Here is a 12608-nt window from a genome sequence, read left to right as displayed (position 1 = left end):
TTTATTACGGCTGCAAAGTCATGGTAATGAGCCGCCAGACCTTTTTCTGTTATTTTACAGATTTATTTCTCAGTGTAGGACTTATTTTATTTATGGTAAAGATTAGCTATTTGTGTCCATACAAGTTGAATTACAGTTGTCTGTATGTGTAAGCAGAGAATGTCTAATAAGGGAAGAACTTCCACTCTCAGGAAACGTCCGGCTTCTGAACTGGTTGCAGTTCCACTCTGGTTCCATATGGGGGCGAGTTCAGAATGAATGGAGGTCTATGGAGCTATACCCCTCAAAATCCACTTTTCTCAGGATATAATTTTTTGTCTAGTAATTTGAATGTTGCATTCAAAAGGGGAGGCTAAGAAAATACACACTGCTGGGTGTTATAAAGTAAACTGGAAAAAACGCCCCATGCCGAATGGACCCAATGAACCACTGTCCACAGAGTAAGTGATGCCCAAGTAACAGTGTGCTGTGCTCAGCCCCAATATAGTCCCAAGTCAATATCTGCCTAGGAAATCGCCTAGATTTTTACTCGTTTTGAATAGGCAGGCCACAAGAAGGATTTAGGTTTTGTTTTTGTTGTTGGCTCACTTTTACTCACAACATGCTAAACGGCAACATAGGATTCCATTCACCAAGCTAAGCTAAGCTAGCGGTGGCGCGCATGCACTGAGACAAAATACGTTTGCCCACCTATCTATATCTAGGGGAGACAGTGAATAATCCTATTTAAATAAAAAATAAAAACAGTGGCGTGTTCCTTTTATAGGGAGTGAACAGGCTCTCCGTGGACAGGCTCTGGTGTAAGGTATCCTTCTTTATCTGATAGATGTAGGGTTAAGAGTGACTGATGGTTCTGAAGAGGCTCCACGCAGAGCTTTCTCCGTAGCCTACGTTAGTGGTCTGAAGCTACACAACCACAACTCGGTGATTACAACCTCTCCAGTCTGTCACTGCAACTTCACATATGTGCTCACTCGCATCACAAAGTGGAGAATCTGCGCATCTCAAGTTTTGCAGCACTTTTGGCGATACATTTGGTGCAAAACTAATTTGTAGCTGTGGACTTAGACTGTGGAGTTCTGAGCCAACAGAACGGGGAAAGCAGGGTTTCTATCACCAGATGAGGGACAACTCTGTCTGGCTTATTTATGTAGCTTGGAAGCTTTGTGGAATAGCATGCTAACTAACCAACCAGCCCGCTTCTAAATAAATACCTTTAATTATCTAAACTGCAATGCTACTAAGCAGGTGCGCACTGGGACAACAATTCTGCCCTGGCAATTCCGCCCCTTACCAGCCCAATTTCAGATGGGGACATTATTTGCTTTATAATTGGAAAACCAGGCTCACGTGAGAATTTGGCACCAGTACCATGAGGCACACTTACAGGCTTTCATAATGCAATAATACACACAATTCATAAAACCTTCAAGTAAACTACCATGGCACCATCTTAGGATGGAAATGCTTGCGTATTTAAAACCCATTATTAGACACAAGGTTCTATTTTGAAAAGTAAAAGCCCGACTGCACCAGACAGGAGGCTCCAGGCTGCAGCCGTACAGTCTTGCATATTTTTGTCAAACTAGTGTGAATTAGTTAATTAGTTTTTTTTCTTTTTTCCAGCGGCCCAAATCGGGCCAAGAGTGCATTGGCCGTTCTGGCATTGGCCCTAACTGCCAGATTGCCAGTCCGCCTATGCTACCAAGCCCCGGCTGAGCCACGTACGTCACTGCGACATGTAGTTAACTTTTTCCAGACGTGCACGTCAGGCTACGGCGTAGGGTCGGTGTCTCCACGTACCTACGTACGTAGCCACAGAGTCGACTCAACGCAGAAGCATAAATCACGCTTTAGGCTGTAGAACGCAATTTAGACATCAACCCCAAATATTGCCGGCGGGTTTGAAAAAGCATGTTTTCTTTTAAAGATCGCCAAAGAAAAACTGCTTGCCCTAGAAAGAAGCTGTAAAAACCAAATTTTCGGATTCTCAAAATTCCGACCGACTGTAATTGTGTCTCAGTAGAACCCGCCGGTGTTTTGTAAAAAAGCTGCAAAGGTAAGCCAAATAAACAATAACTGGATAAAAACATTTGCATTGTACATGTCTATAGTACCTCAACATTTGGACTGAAGTACAGTACTGGAGTATATGTACTTAGTTACATTCCACCACTGTTCGTAACTCATGTTTGTTCCTATTTCTTCATATGTATTGCACATGTATGTGTGGAGCACATGTGGAACTCGTGTTTTTAAAAGTGCTATATGAATAAAGTGTTACTTACTTACTTGTTCATGTAAACTTAGTAAGGATATTATACAGTTCCAATTTCTGCCTTTGATACAATCAGAGTAAATGTGTAAAAGATGAGTGCTACGGATCATTCTGAATTCAGATCAACATTAACTGCATAAAATGAGCATGGAATTCATTTAGGTGAGATGAATTACATAAAAATTCATTTTGCTGCAGAAAAATGAATTTGCAGTGGTTTCCCAGTGGGCCTGACATTCCTTAAATGTTTCTACAGATTTCAAACCTGAGTAGGAAACATACTCTGGTCTCTGTCGACGGGGCCCTTTGGTAAATACAAACGTAGGCTTTGTGACCGGGACGTGGAGCCTTTGTGGGATGCTTGGAATGTTATTAACAATGTATTTACAATCTTGTTTTTTATCTTGACAATGGTGGTTAGTGGGTGTGTGAGTGAACTCAAACGCTGCATGATTATAATCTGTTTAGCTGGAAAACCCCATAGAGTGTAAGAATAATGGACGTAGCATCGATGACATCACCCATTGGTTTGTGGACAGCTGTTTTGAGGCCAGCTGTTTTCATTTTGGCCGTCGCCATCTTGGTATTTTGGAGTCAGAAGTGATTATATTTGGACAAAAGGGAGGAGCTGGGGAGGATGATACGGCTAAACCAGTGTTGTGTATGGTTTCAATGGCTAAACGCTAAAGAGGGAAAGTTGCAGATTTTTAACCCTTCTGAAGCTTTTCTTTACTAACTTTAAGATGAAAACCATACAACAGCCAAAACAGGTGGAGGTCTATTTTAATATCCCCAGTGTTAGCATGGTTAGCATAGCTAAGCCTCTGTCCTGATTGACAGGTCCTAAAACATCCCCTGCTTTATCGTCTATGGGATCATAATTTACTAAATGAACATCATGCTGTGTTGAAGAAGAGTTGAAACTAGTTATTGAGACCATAAAGTCATTATGAAAATGTTTACTGAGGTAATAAATCAAGAGAGAAGTAGTCTCATTTTCTCAGACTTCTATAGAAACAGACTTCTTTCTGGAGCCGGTGGAGTCGCCCCCTGCTGGAAGTTAAAGACAATACAGCTTTAAGGAGTCCCCCCCCCCTGCTGGAAGTTAAAGACAATACAGCTTTAAGGAGTCCCCCTGCTGGAAGTTAAAGACAATACAGCTTTAAGGAGTCCCCCCTGCTGGAAGTTAAAGACAATACAGCTTTAAGGAGTCCCCCCTGCTGGAAGTTAAAGACAATACAGCTTTAAGGAGTCCCCCTGCTGGAAGTTAAAGACAATACAGCTTTAAGGAGTCCCCCCTGCTGGAAGTTAAAGACAATACAGCTTTAAGGAGTCCCCCTGCTGGAAGTTAAAGAGAATACAGCTTTAAGGAGTCCCCCTGCTGGAAGTTAAAGAGACAATACAGCTTTAAGGAGTCCCCCCTGCTGGAAGTTAAAGAGAATACAGCTTTAAGGAGTCCCCCCCCCCTGCTGGAAGTTAAAGAGAATACAGCTTTAAGGAGTCCCCCTGTTGGAAGTTAAAGAGAATACAGCTTTAGAAGGTCCCCCTGCTGGAAGTTAAAGAGAATACAGCTTTAAGGAGTCCCCCTGCTGGAAGTTAAAGAGAATACAGCTTTTAAGGAGTCCCCCTGTTGGAAGTTAAAGAGAATACAGCTTTAAGGAGTCCCCCTGTTGGAAGTTAAAGAGAATACAGCTTTAAGGAGTCCCCCTGTTGGAAGTTAAAGAGAATACAGCTTTAAGGAGTCCCCCTGTTGGAAGTTAAAGAGAATACAGCTTTAAGGAGTCCCCCTGTTGGAAGTTAAAGAGAATACAGCTTTAAGGAGTCCCCCTGTTGGAAGTTAAAGAGAATACAGCTTTAAGGAGTCCCCCTGTTGGAAGTTAAAGAGAATACAGCTTTAAGGAGTCCCCCTGTTGGAAGTTAAAGAGAATACAGCTTTAAGGAGTCCCCCTGTTGGAAGTTAAAGAGAATACAGCTTTAAGGAGTCCCCCTGTTGGAAGTTAAAGAGAATACAGCTTTAAGGAGTCCCCCCTGCTGGAAGTTAAAGAGAATACAGCTTTAAGGAGTCCCCCTGTTGGAAGTTAAAGAGAATACAGCTTTAAGGAGTCCCCCCTGTTGGAAGTTAAAGAGAATACAGCTTTAAGGAGTCCCCCTGTTGGAAGTTAAAGAGAATACAGCTTTAAGGAGTCCCCCTGTTGGAAGTTAAAGAGAATACAGCTTTAAGGAGTCCCCCTGTTGGAAGTTAAAGAGAATACAGCTTTTAAAGAGTCCCCTCGTTGGAAGTTAAAGAGAATACAGCTTTAAGGAGTCCCCCTGTTGGAAGTTAAAGAGAATACAGCTTTAAGGAGTCCCCCTGCTGGAAGTTAAAGAGAATACAGTTTTAAAGGGATTCCCCTTGGAAGTTAAAGAGAATACAGGTTTAGGAGTCCCCCTGTTGGAAGTTAAAGAGAATACAGCTTTAAGGAGTCCCCCTGTTGGAAGTTAAAGAGAATACAGCTTTAAGGAGTCCCCCCTGTTGGAAGTTAAAGAGAATACAGCTTTAAGGAGTCACCCCTGTTGGAAGTTAAAGAGAATACAGCTTTAAGGAGTCACCCCCTGTTGGAAGTTAAAGAGAATACAGCTTTAAGGAGTCCCCCGCTGGAAGTTAAAGAGAATACAGCTTTAAGGAGTCCCCCTGCTGGAAGTTAAAGAGAATACAGCTTTAAGGAGTCCCCCTGTTGGAAGTTAAAGAGAATACAGCTTTAAGGAGTCCCCCTGTTGGAAGTTAAAGAGAATACAGCTTTAAGGAGTCCCCCTGTTGGAAGTTAGAGAGAATACAGCTTTAAGGAGTCCCCCTTCAGTGCCGCTCTTTGTTCTTTTCTCAAAGAAAAGCTGAACTCCAAGTCTTCCAGAGTCGCGGCCAAAGCTTATTCCAAAGACTGCTGGAGCAAGGGGGGTAAGCTTCGCTTCAGAACTCGAGCCATCTATGGCGCCATTTTGTTGCTACCTGGCCATCACCTCCTGTTAGCATTCCGCTGACCGCCATTTTTTTTTTACGTCACTTGACAGAGAATAACTTTCCATCTGAAGAGTTTAAAGACTCTATTTGTCCGTTGTTTATTTCTAAAGAAACACGACAATGTATAAAAGGCTCCATTACCTTGTAGCTCACGTTATGGCTCCATAGCAGACGCTTTTATAAAAATACGCTAACGATTGTGTCATAACCACGAGACTTACTGTCGCACAGTAGAGGAATTACCGTATAGTACAGGAGAAGCTCGCAGGCAGTTTCGACTTACGTTAGCTGTTTAGGTTTAATTACGAATGTTAACTAGCATGTTAGTTAGCAATAATTAGCCTGTGCTTATGTTATCTCCTTACATATACCTACTCTCTCAGTCTCTGTAAGATTGGGAATGATTGAGATTTCTCTCGGCACAGCTACCAGAAGACTTCACACTTTCAGACACGTTGCTCACGTCACATTTACGTTGTCTCTCTCAGCTGGAGGCTGCTCAGTAAAGCTGGCCATCACCGGAAAAGTGCTTCTTATATCCTTCACTGCGCAGCCTCCAACTGAGAGAATGTGACGTGAGCAACGTGTCTGAAAGTGTGAAGTCTTCTGGTAGCTGTGCCGAGAGAAATCTCAATCATTCCCAATCTTACAGAGACGGAGAGAGTAGGTATATGTAAGGAGATAACATAGGCACAGGCTAATTATTGCTAACTAACATGCTAGTTAACATTAGTAATTAATCCTAAGCAGCTCATATAAGCCAAACTGCCTGCAAGCTTATCCTGTACTATACGGTAATTCCTCTACTATGTGACCCAATCATTAGCCTATTTTTACAAAAGCGTCTGCTATGGAGCCATAACGTGAGCTACAAGGTAATGGAGCCTTTTATACATTGTCGTGTTTCTTTAGAAATAAACAACGGACAAATAGAGTCTTTAAACTCTTCAGATGTAAAGTTATTCTCAGTCAAGTGACGTAAAAAAAAAATGGCGGTCAGCGGAATGCTAACAGGAGGTGATGGCCAGGTAGCAACAAAATGGCGCCATAGATGGCTCGAGTTCTGAAGCGAAGCTTACCCCCTTGGGGAATTCACGCGGAACTGTCGCAACTCTGCCGTCATTATGTTAAGCCCCGCCCACCGACCTTATACACGATGTGATTGGCCTGACTAGAGTTTGGTTTTTCCAGCTCGCAAGCCAACGGAGAGTTGCTAGATGACCCTGGCTACAAATAACCACTAGGGTGCGTCTAGATTTCTAGGCTACCTCTGTTTGGTTTCATCAACTTCAAATCTATAAGTGTTGAAGTCATCATATTTAAACCACATATTCACATCCATGAATACTATGCAACTTATGAACATAATTCCAGCTAGAGCTACAAAGATTAATAGATTCATTAGTTTGAGTCATTTTTTTATGAAAAGAAAGTCAAACTTGTGTGATGTCAGCTTGTTAGATGTGAATATGTTCTAGTTTCTTCTCTCCTCTGGGACAGTAATCTTTGAGTTGGGGACAAAACAAGACATTTTAGAGACCAAACAACTAATCCCTTTATCCACACAATAATCCACACATGAATTGATTAATCGGCAATGAAAATAATCATTAGTTGCAGCCTATCACAACATCACACAGCCTAGGTCACTTTAGTCCCGAGACTGTTGATTTCATCACATTCACAGATCTATTCATTTGTCTCCATGGCAACAAGCAACAACTCATATGTTTATGTTACGGTGCATCATTTGAACAACGAAACTAACTTCTATCTTTTGCTAGTTTTACTTTTGCTCACAAAGAGTTTCAGCTTCTTCTGAAGAAACATCTCAGTAACATTAACATTATGTGTAGTGTTGGAATGTAACTAAGTACATTTACTCCAGTAGGCTACTGTACTTCAGTCCAAATGTTGAGGTACTGAACCTTTTCTTTCCATGCCACTTTCTACTTCTACTCCGCTACATTCCAGAGAGAAATATTGGACTTTTTACTCCACTACATTCATCTGTTACAGCTTTAGTTACTAGTTACTTTAGTTACTCCACTACTTTCATCTGTTCCAGCTTTAGTTACTAGTTACTTTAGTTACTCCACTACATTCATCTGTTCCAGCTTTAGTTACTAGTTACTTTAGTTACTCCACTACATTCATCTGTTCCAGCTTTAGTTACTAGTTACTTTAGTTACTCCGCTACATTCATCTGTTCCAGCTTTAGTTACTAGTTACTTTAGTTACTCGCGGTACATTCATCTGTTCCAGCTTTAGTTACTAGTTACTTTAGTTACTCCGCTACATTCATCTGTTCCAGCTTTAGTTACTAGTTACTTTAGTTACTCCGCTACATTCATCTGTTCCAGCTTTAGTTACTAGTTACTTTAGTTACTCCGCTACATTCATCTGTTCCAGCTTTAGTTACTAGTTACTTTAGTTACTCCACTATATTCATCTGTTCCAGCTTTAGTTACTAGTTACTTTAGTTACTCCGCTACATTCATCTGTTCCAGCTTTAGTTACTAGTTACTTTAGTTACTCCACTACATTCATCTGTTCCAGCTTTAGTTACTAGTTACTTTAGTTACTCCACTACATTCATCTGTTCCAGCTTTAGTTACTAGTTACTTTAGTTACTCCACTACATTCATCTGTTCCAGCTTTAGTTACTAGTTACTTTAGTTACTCCACTACATTCATCTGTTATAGCTTTAGTTACTAGTTACTTTACACATTCAGATTCCTGCACACAGAACACATGTAGTTTCTAAAATCTGATGTTTGATTCTAAAGTAAACTAGCCGACAATATAACGGCTACAAGTCACGCTGAGATGATGAGACCATTAAACACACAGCTGGTTGGATCCTTTACTCTTTACACAATGGGAGAATACTTTAACTACATTATCCTGATGATACTAACACACTTTTACTGAAGGAATATTTACAATGCAGGACTTCTACTGTAACAGAGTATTTTTACAGTGTGGTATTGATAGTATCCCCCCCCCCTAACTGCCACAACACTCCCTCTGTTATCACTCTTTTAAAAAGAGAGGAGGAACGCGCCTCTGGGGCCCACCCACTCATCTCTCCACCCACTGTCACATGTTAGGACTCCTAGGGAAACACTGACAACATACAGGAAGTGTGGTGAGTGGACCCTTCAAAATAAAACGCTCATGTTTTTTTTAAAGCTTAGCCAAACAGTATAAGACAATCTTGTGTTTTCATGCTACATTAATACAATTGACTTGATAATTATGGAGACATCTACTTTCTTCAACCATGTGCTTTCATAACATATATTCAATCATGTACAATATATTAAAGTTTAAAGAAGAATTTGGTATTTTTGACATACCCTGGAGTTAGGTTCACGGCTGTAGCCAGCAATGAGGTCACCCCGCTTGGACCTGGGCAGAGATGTGCTCAAGTCTCTGAGCTCGAGTTGGTACCTTGTGTAACAGAATACAACGCATACAATGATTTTCAAATCCTTTTTAACCTATATTCAATTGAATACACTACAAAGAGAAGATATTTAATGTTCAAACTGATAAAATGTTGTTTGTTTCGCTTTGCATTGTAGAGTTTTACCTTGCACTTTTACATGTAGTGACAAACTGTGTTAACGTACAATAGTTTTCCGAAGTGTTCCTGAGCCCACGTGGTAATACCCTTTACATAATGATGTCGGTTTTTAATGCAGTGCCGCCTGAGGGATCGAAGGTCACGGGCATCCAATGTTGGTTTTCAGCCTTGTCTCTTAGATGCAGAGATTTCTCCAGATTCTCTGAATCTTTTGATGATATGTTTTATTGACTGTAGATGATGAAATCTCAAAATTCCTTGCAATCATATGCTGAGAAACGTTGTTCTTAAACTGTTGGACTATTTTCTCACGCAGTTGTTCACAAAGTGGTGAAACTCATCCCATCCCTGCTTGTGAACGACTGAGCCTTTTGGGGATGTTCCTTTTATACCCAATCATGACCCATTAACCTGTTCACCTGTGGAATGTTCCAAAAGGTGATTTTGGAGCATTGCTCAACTTTCCCAGTCTGTTGTTGCCCCTGTCCCAGCTTTTTGGAACGTGTTGCAGACATCAAATTCAAAATGAGTGAATATTGCAAATATATATATGCAAAAAAAAACAATAAAGTTTATCAGTTTGAATGTTAAATATCTTGTCTTTGTAGTGTATTCAATTGAAGGAAAGGATTTGCAAATCAATGTATTCTGTTTTTATTCACGTTTTACACAACATCCTGACTTTGAATTGGGTTTTTGTACTTGTTAGTGTTTTATTATTGTAGTTTATAAATGTGGAGCTACTTTTAGATACTGTGTGTACTACTGGGTAGTACACAGGTAAGTTACTAGTATAATAGGAGACTGCTGTAAATGAGCCTATGTTTTTAATATGTAAATAAGCTATAGCCCCAAAGTTTCAAATAAATGTAGTGTAGTAAATAATAAAAGAGTTTCTTCTGACGTGTAGTGAAGTAGAAGTATAAAGTAGCAAACATAGACTGTACAGTCTATGGTAGCAAAACATAACAAATTCTCAAGAAAAGCAGAAATACCTCAAAACTGTATTTAAGTGCAGTAGAGTAAATGTACTTAGTTCCTTTCCACCACAGAGTGTGACATATTGTGCAGCTGAAAAACTATTTTACCAACATTTCCCTGTGTATGCATTCATTAACAGCTCATGAGTGTGTGTTGAGTGTGACCTGTGTGTGTGTGTGTGTGTGTGTGGTATTTAGTATCATTTTGTAATGAAGTTTGCTCGTCCAGAAATGCAGTAAATACGCTCCATTAAAAGAAAAGATTCCAGAGCTTACTCAACCCTGGCTACATTTTTACACTCTGTTGTTACATTACACACAGACACACAAGCACAAACAGGACCTTATACGTGCACTAAAAATAGTCTCAGGAAGGAACACCACGCAAAAGAAAACACCTCATACAATATTACATGAAGTGAACTGTGGATACAATACAGTAATGTGAGCTATTTGTTTAAAAAAATAAAATTATTGTCAAATGTGTGTTGAATGTAAACTCACCTACTCTCCTCAGCATTCAATGTGAAATGATCTTAGAATATTCTTAAATATGATTGGTCCATGCATATGTCGTCATCCCAAATCCCATTTGTGGCACAGCAAAGTGTCGTGAATCATCTCTAAGACTGACCCTTAACATATAGTCCTGCACTTCACTTAAATTAGGACTGAGATGTTTGAGAACTAATTTTTAAGCTCATCTTTGAGCCAAGAGTTTTTTTTATTCTCAAGTCTATTCTTAGCAGTGTCTTGTGAGTAATTCTCAGAGGCTTGATAAATACGGCCCAGACTGCCAAGCTCCTTATCTGCTTTTAAATCCCTCTTATAGATGCATCTTTTATAAGTGCACTTTAACAGGGTTCATGGCCTGAAGGTACTTTCATCTGTTACAATCTATTTTTTACGTAAAATGGCATTCTCTTGAACTTTATTCTATCCATTATTTGAATTATTTGATTGTTTTATTGTACTTTTCTCTTGTGTTGCTCCTTTCTTAATATGTTATTATTTTTATTGGTTTTTAAATTCTTTTAAAAATTGTTTGTCTGCCATGTTATTTTTTACGGAGCCCCTAAGGGGACATGAGCAAAACAATTCTAAAGTTTAGTTTCATTTGTTCATACAAAACCTTTTCATGTGAGCACATGAAACTAAACTTTAGATTTGTTTTCATGTGCGCCGACAACGCGCGCTTTGAAACCCATTTTGTTATGAACGGTGCCGGACACATCACATCAGGGACTGCCCATTTCTCCAACGCTCCATTGTTCCGACCTCTCAATAACCCGAAACATTCCCTTTGGTCCTACAGCCCACTAGTCCGATGTCCCTTTGGGGGCGAAATTACGAATCCCACTATGGCCACGCCAAGACCCGCAATGTCAGACTAGTGGGCTGTAGGACCAAAGGGAATGTTTCGGGTTATTGAGAGGTCGGAACAATGGAACAATGCGTCAGAGAAATGACATGGCACCGGACACATCTCATTTCTGCACCCTTAGGACCCATACTATCAGGTAATCTAGCTTATGTAATGTTCGATATGAATGAATTGTACCAAATCAAATACTGTTACTTGTTAACATGATGGTCAGTGTCCATCACGCTTTTGGATTCTGCTGAAGACAACTTTTAAAAATAGCTAATGTTAGCTAACGTTAGAAATTACGAATTACGAAATGTTCCTTACGAAAGGTGTCGCTGCAAGCTGATCCTTTTTGCCTCCCTTAAATTCAAATAAACCCATGCACATATTATTGGGCAATTTTGAAAAGTGATTTGAATGTAGGGAAAACATGACAGTCTAGCCTACAACACTGGACAAATTGCCTTATCCGATCATTGACAAATCCGAGGCCTAGGCTACTGAATTTGTTTCCAAGTGTGCATATATGTGGGTGTCTGTTTAACTCAAAGGCACATTTTTTGCATTGTGCTTTGTTAGGTTGTAAAAAGTTAAACCATTGGTGATGTCTGATAAAAAAATATACATTTAGTTAAATGAACACTGTAGCTAGAAAAGAACACTGAAACAATACTGATTGCATCACACCACACTTAATTAGCATTTGTCTGGCTCACACCTTCTCAAGCTTCTAAAGAATTGATTAGGTCATGTCTGTTATTTAGCATGAATGTAGATGCTCTAGAAGACTTATTGTTTAAACAACTTTTGGGGAGCCACTCCCTGCGGGGCCAGACTTGATTAGAACGAAGGAAATGCAAACTCTATAAACTTGAATAGAATCGGCACGACCATGATAAACAACCTTTGTCTGTGACCTGGAGTAAACCTGAAATCAGAGGTGTGTCTTTAACCTGGGACAGTTTCCATTCAAAGAAACACCCACAATTCCAAAGGAATATAATTTGGAACCTGAGAATGATTCAGGACTGATTGATGTAATTCCTGAAGAGGAGGCATGTCATTTCAGTCCACTGCTGGCAGTGTTTCATGTTTTATGTTTGATTGTTTTCATCGTGTTGTTCATTAAACCTTTTGCTTAATCTTTCAATTGGACCCCAGCCTCTCCTTCCTCCTCAGAAATCGAATATACACGTCTTTTAGGATTTCTTAACAGCTTGTATTTTCTGTTTTAGATTACACAGCAGATAGGGACAGCCGCTGTCACCCAATTTACTTTTGCCCAGGCTGTGTAATAGTGGCTGCGCTATGCGCCAGACCGGGCAGGACGGACTGGACGACAACGTCAGAGGACCATGAACTGTAAATATGCTAAAGAAGACAAATAATGAAA

Source organism: Perca fluviatilis, chromosome 17, assembly GCF_010015445.1.
Source record: "Perca fluviatilis chromosome 17, GENO_Pfluv_1.0, whole genome shotgun sequence".
Taxonomy (NCBI): Eukaryota; Metazoa; Chordata; class Actinopteri; order Perciformes; family Percidae; genus Perca; species Perca fluviatilis.
The sequence above is the reverse complement of the archived record's forward strand: the minus strand, read 5'-3'. Positions refer to the sequence as shown.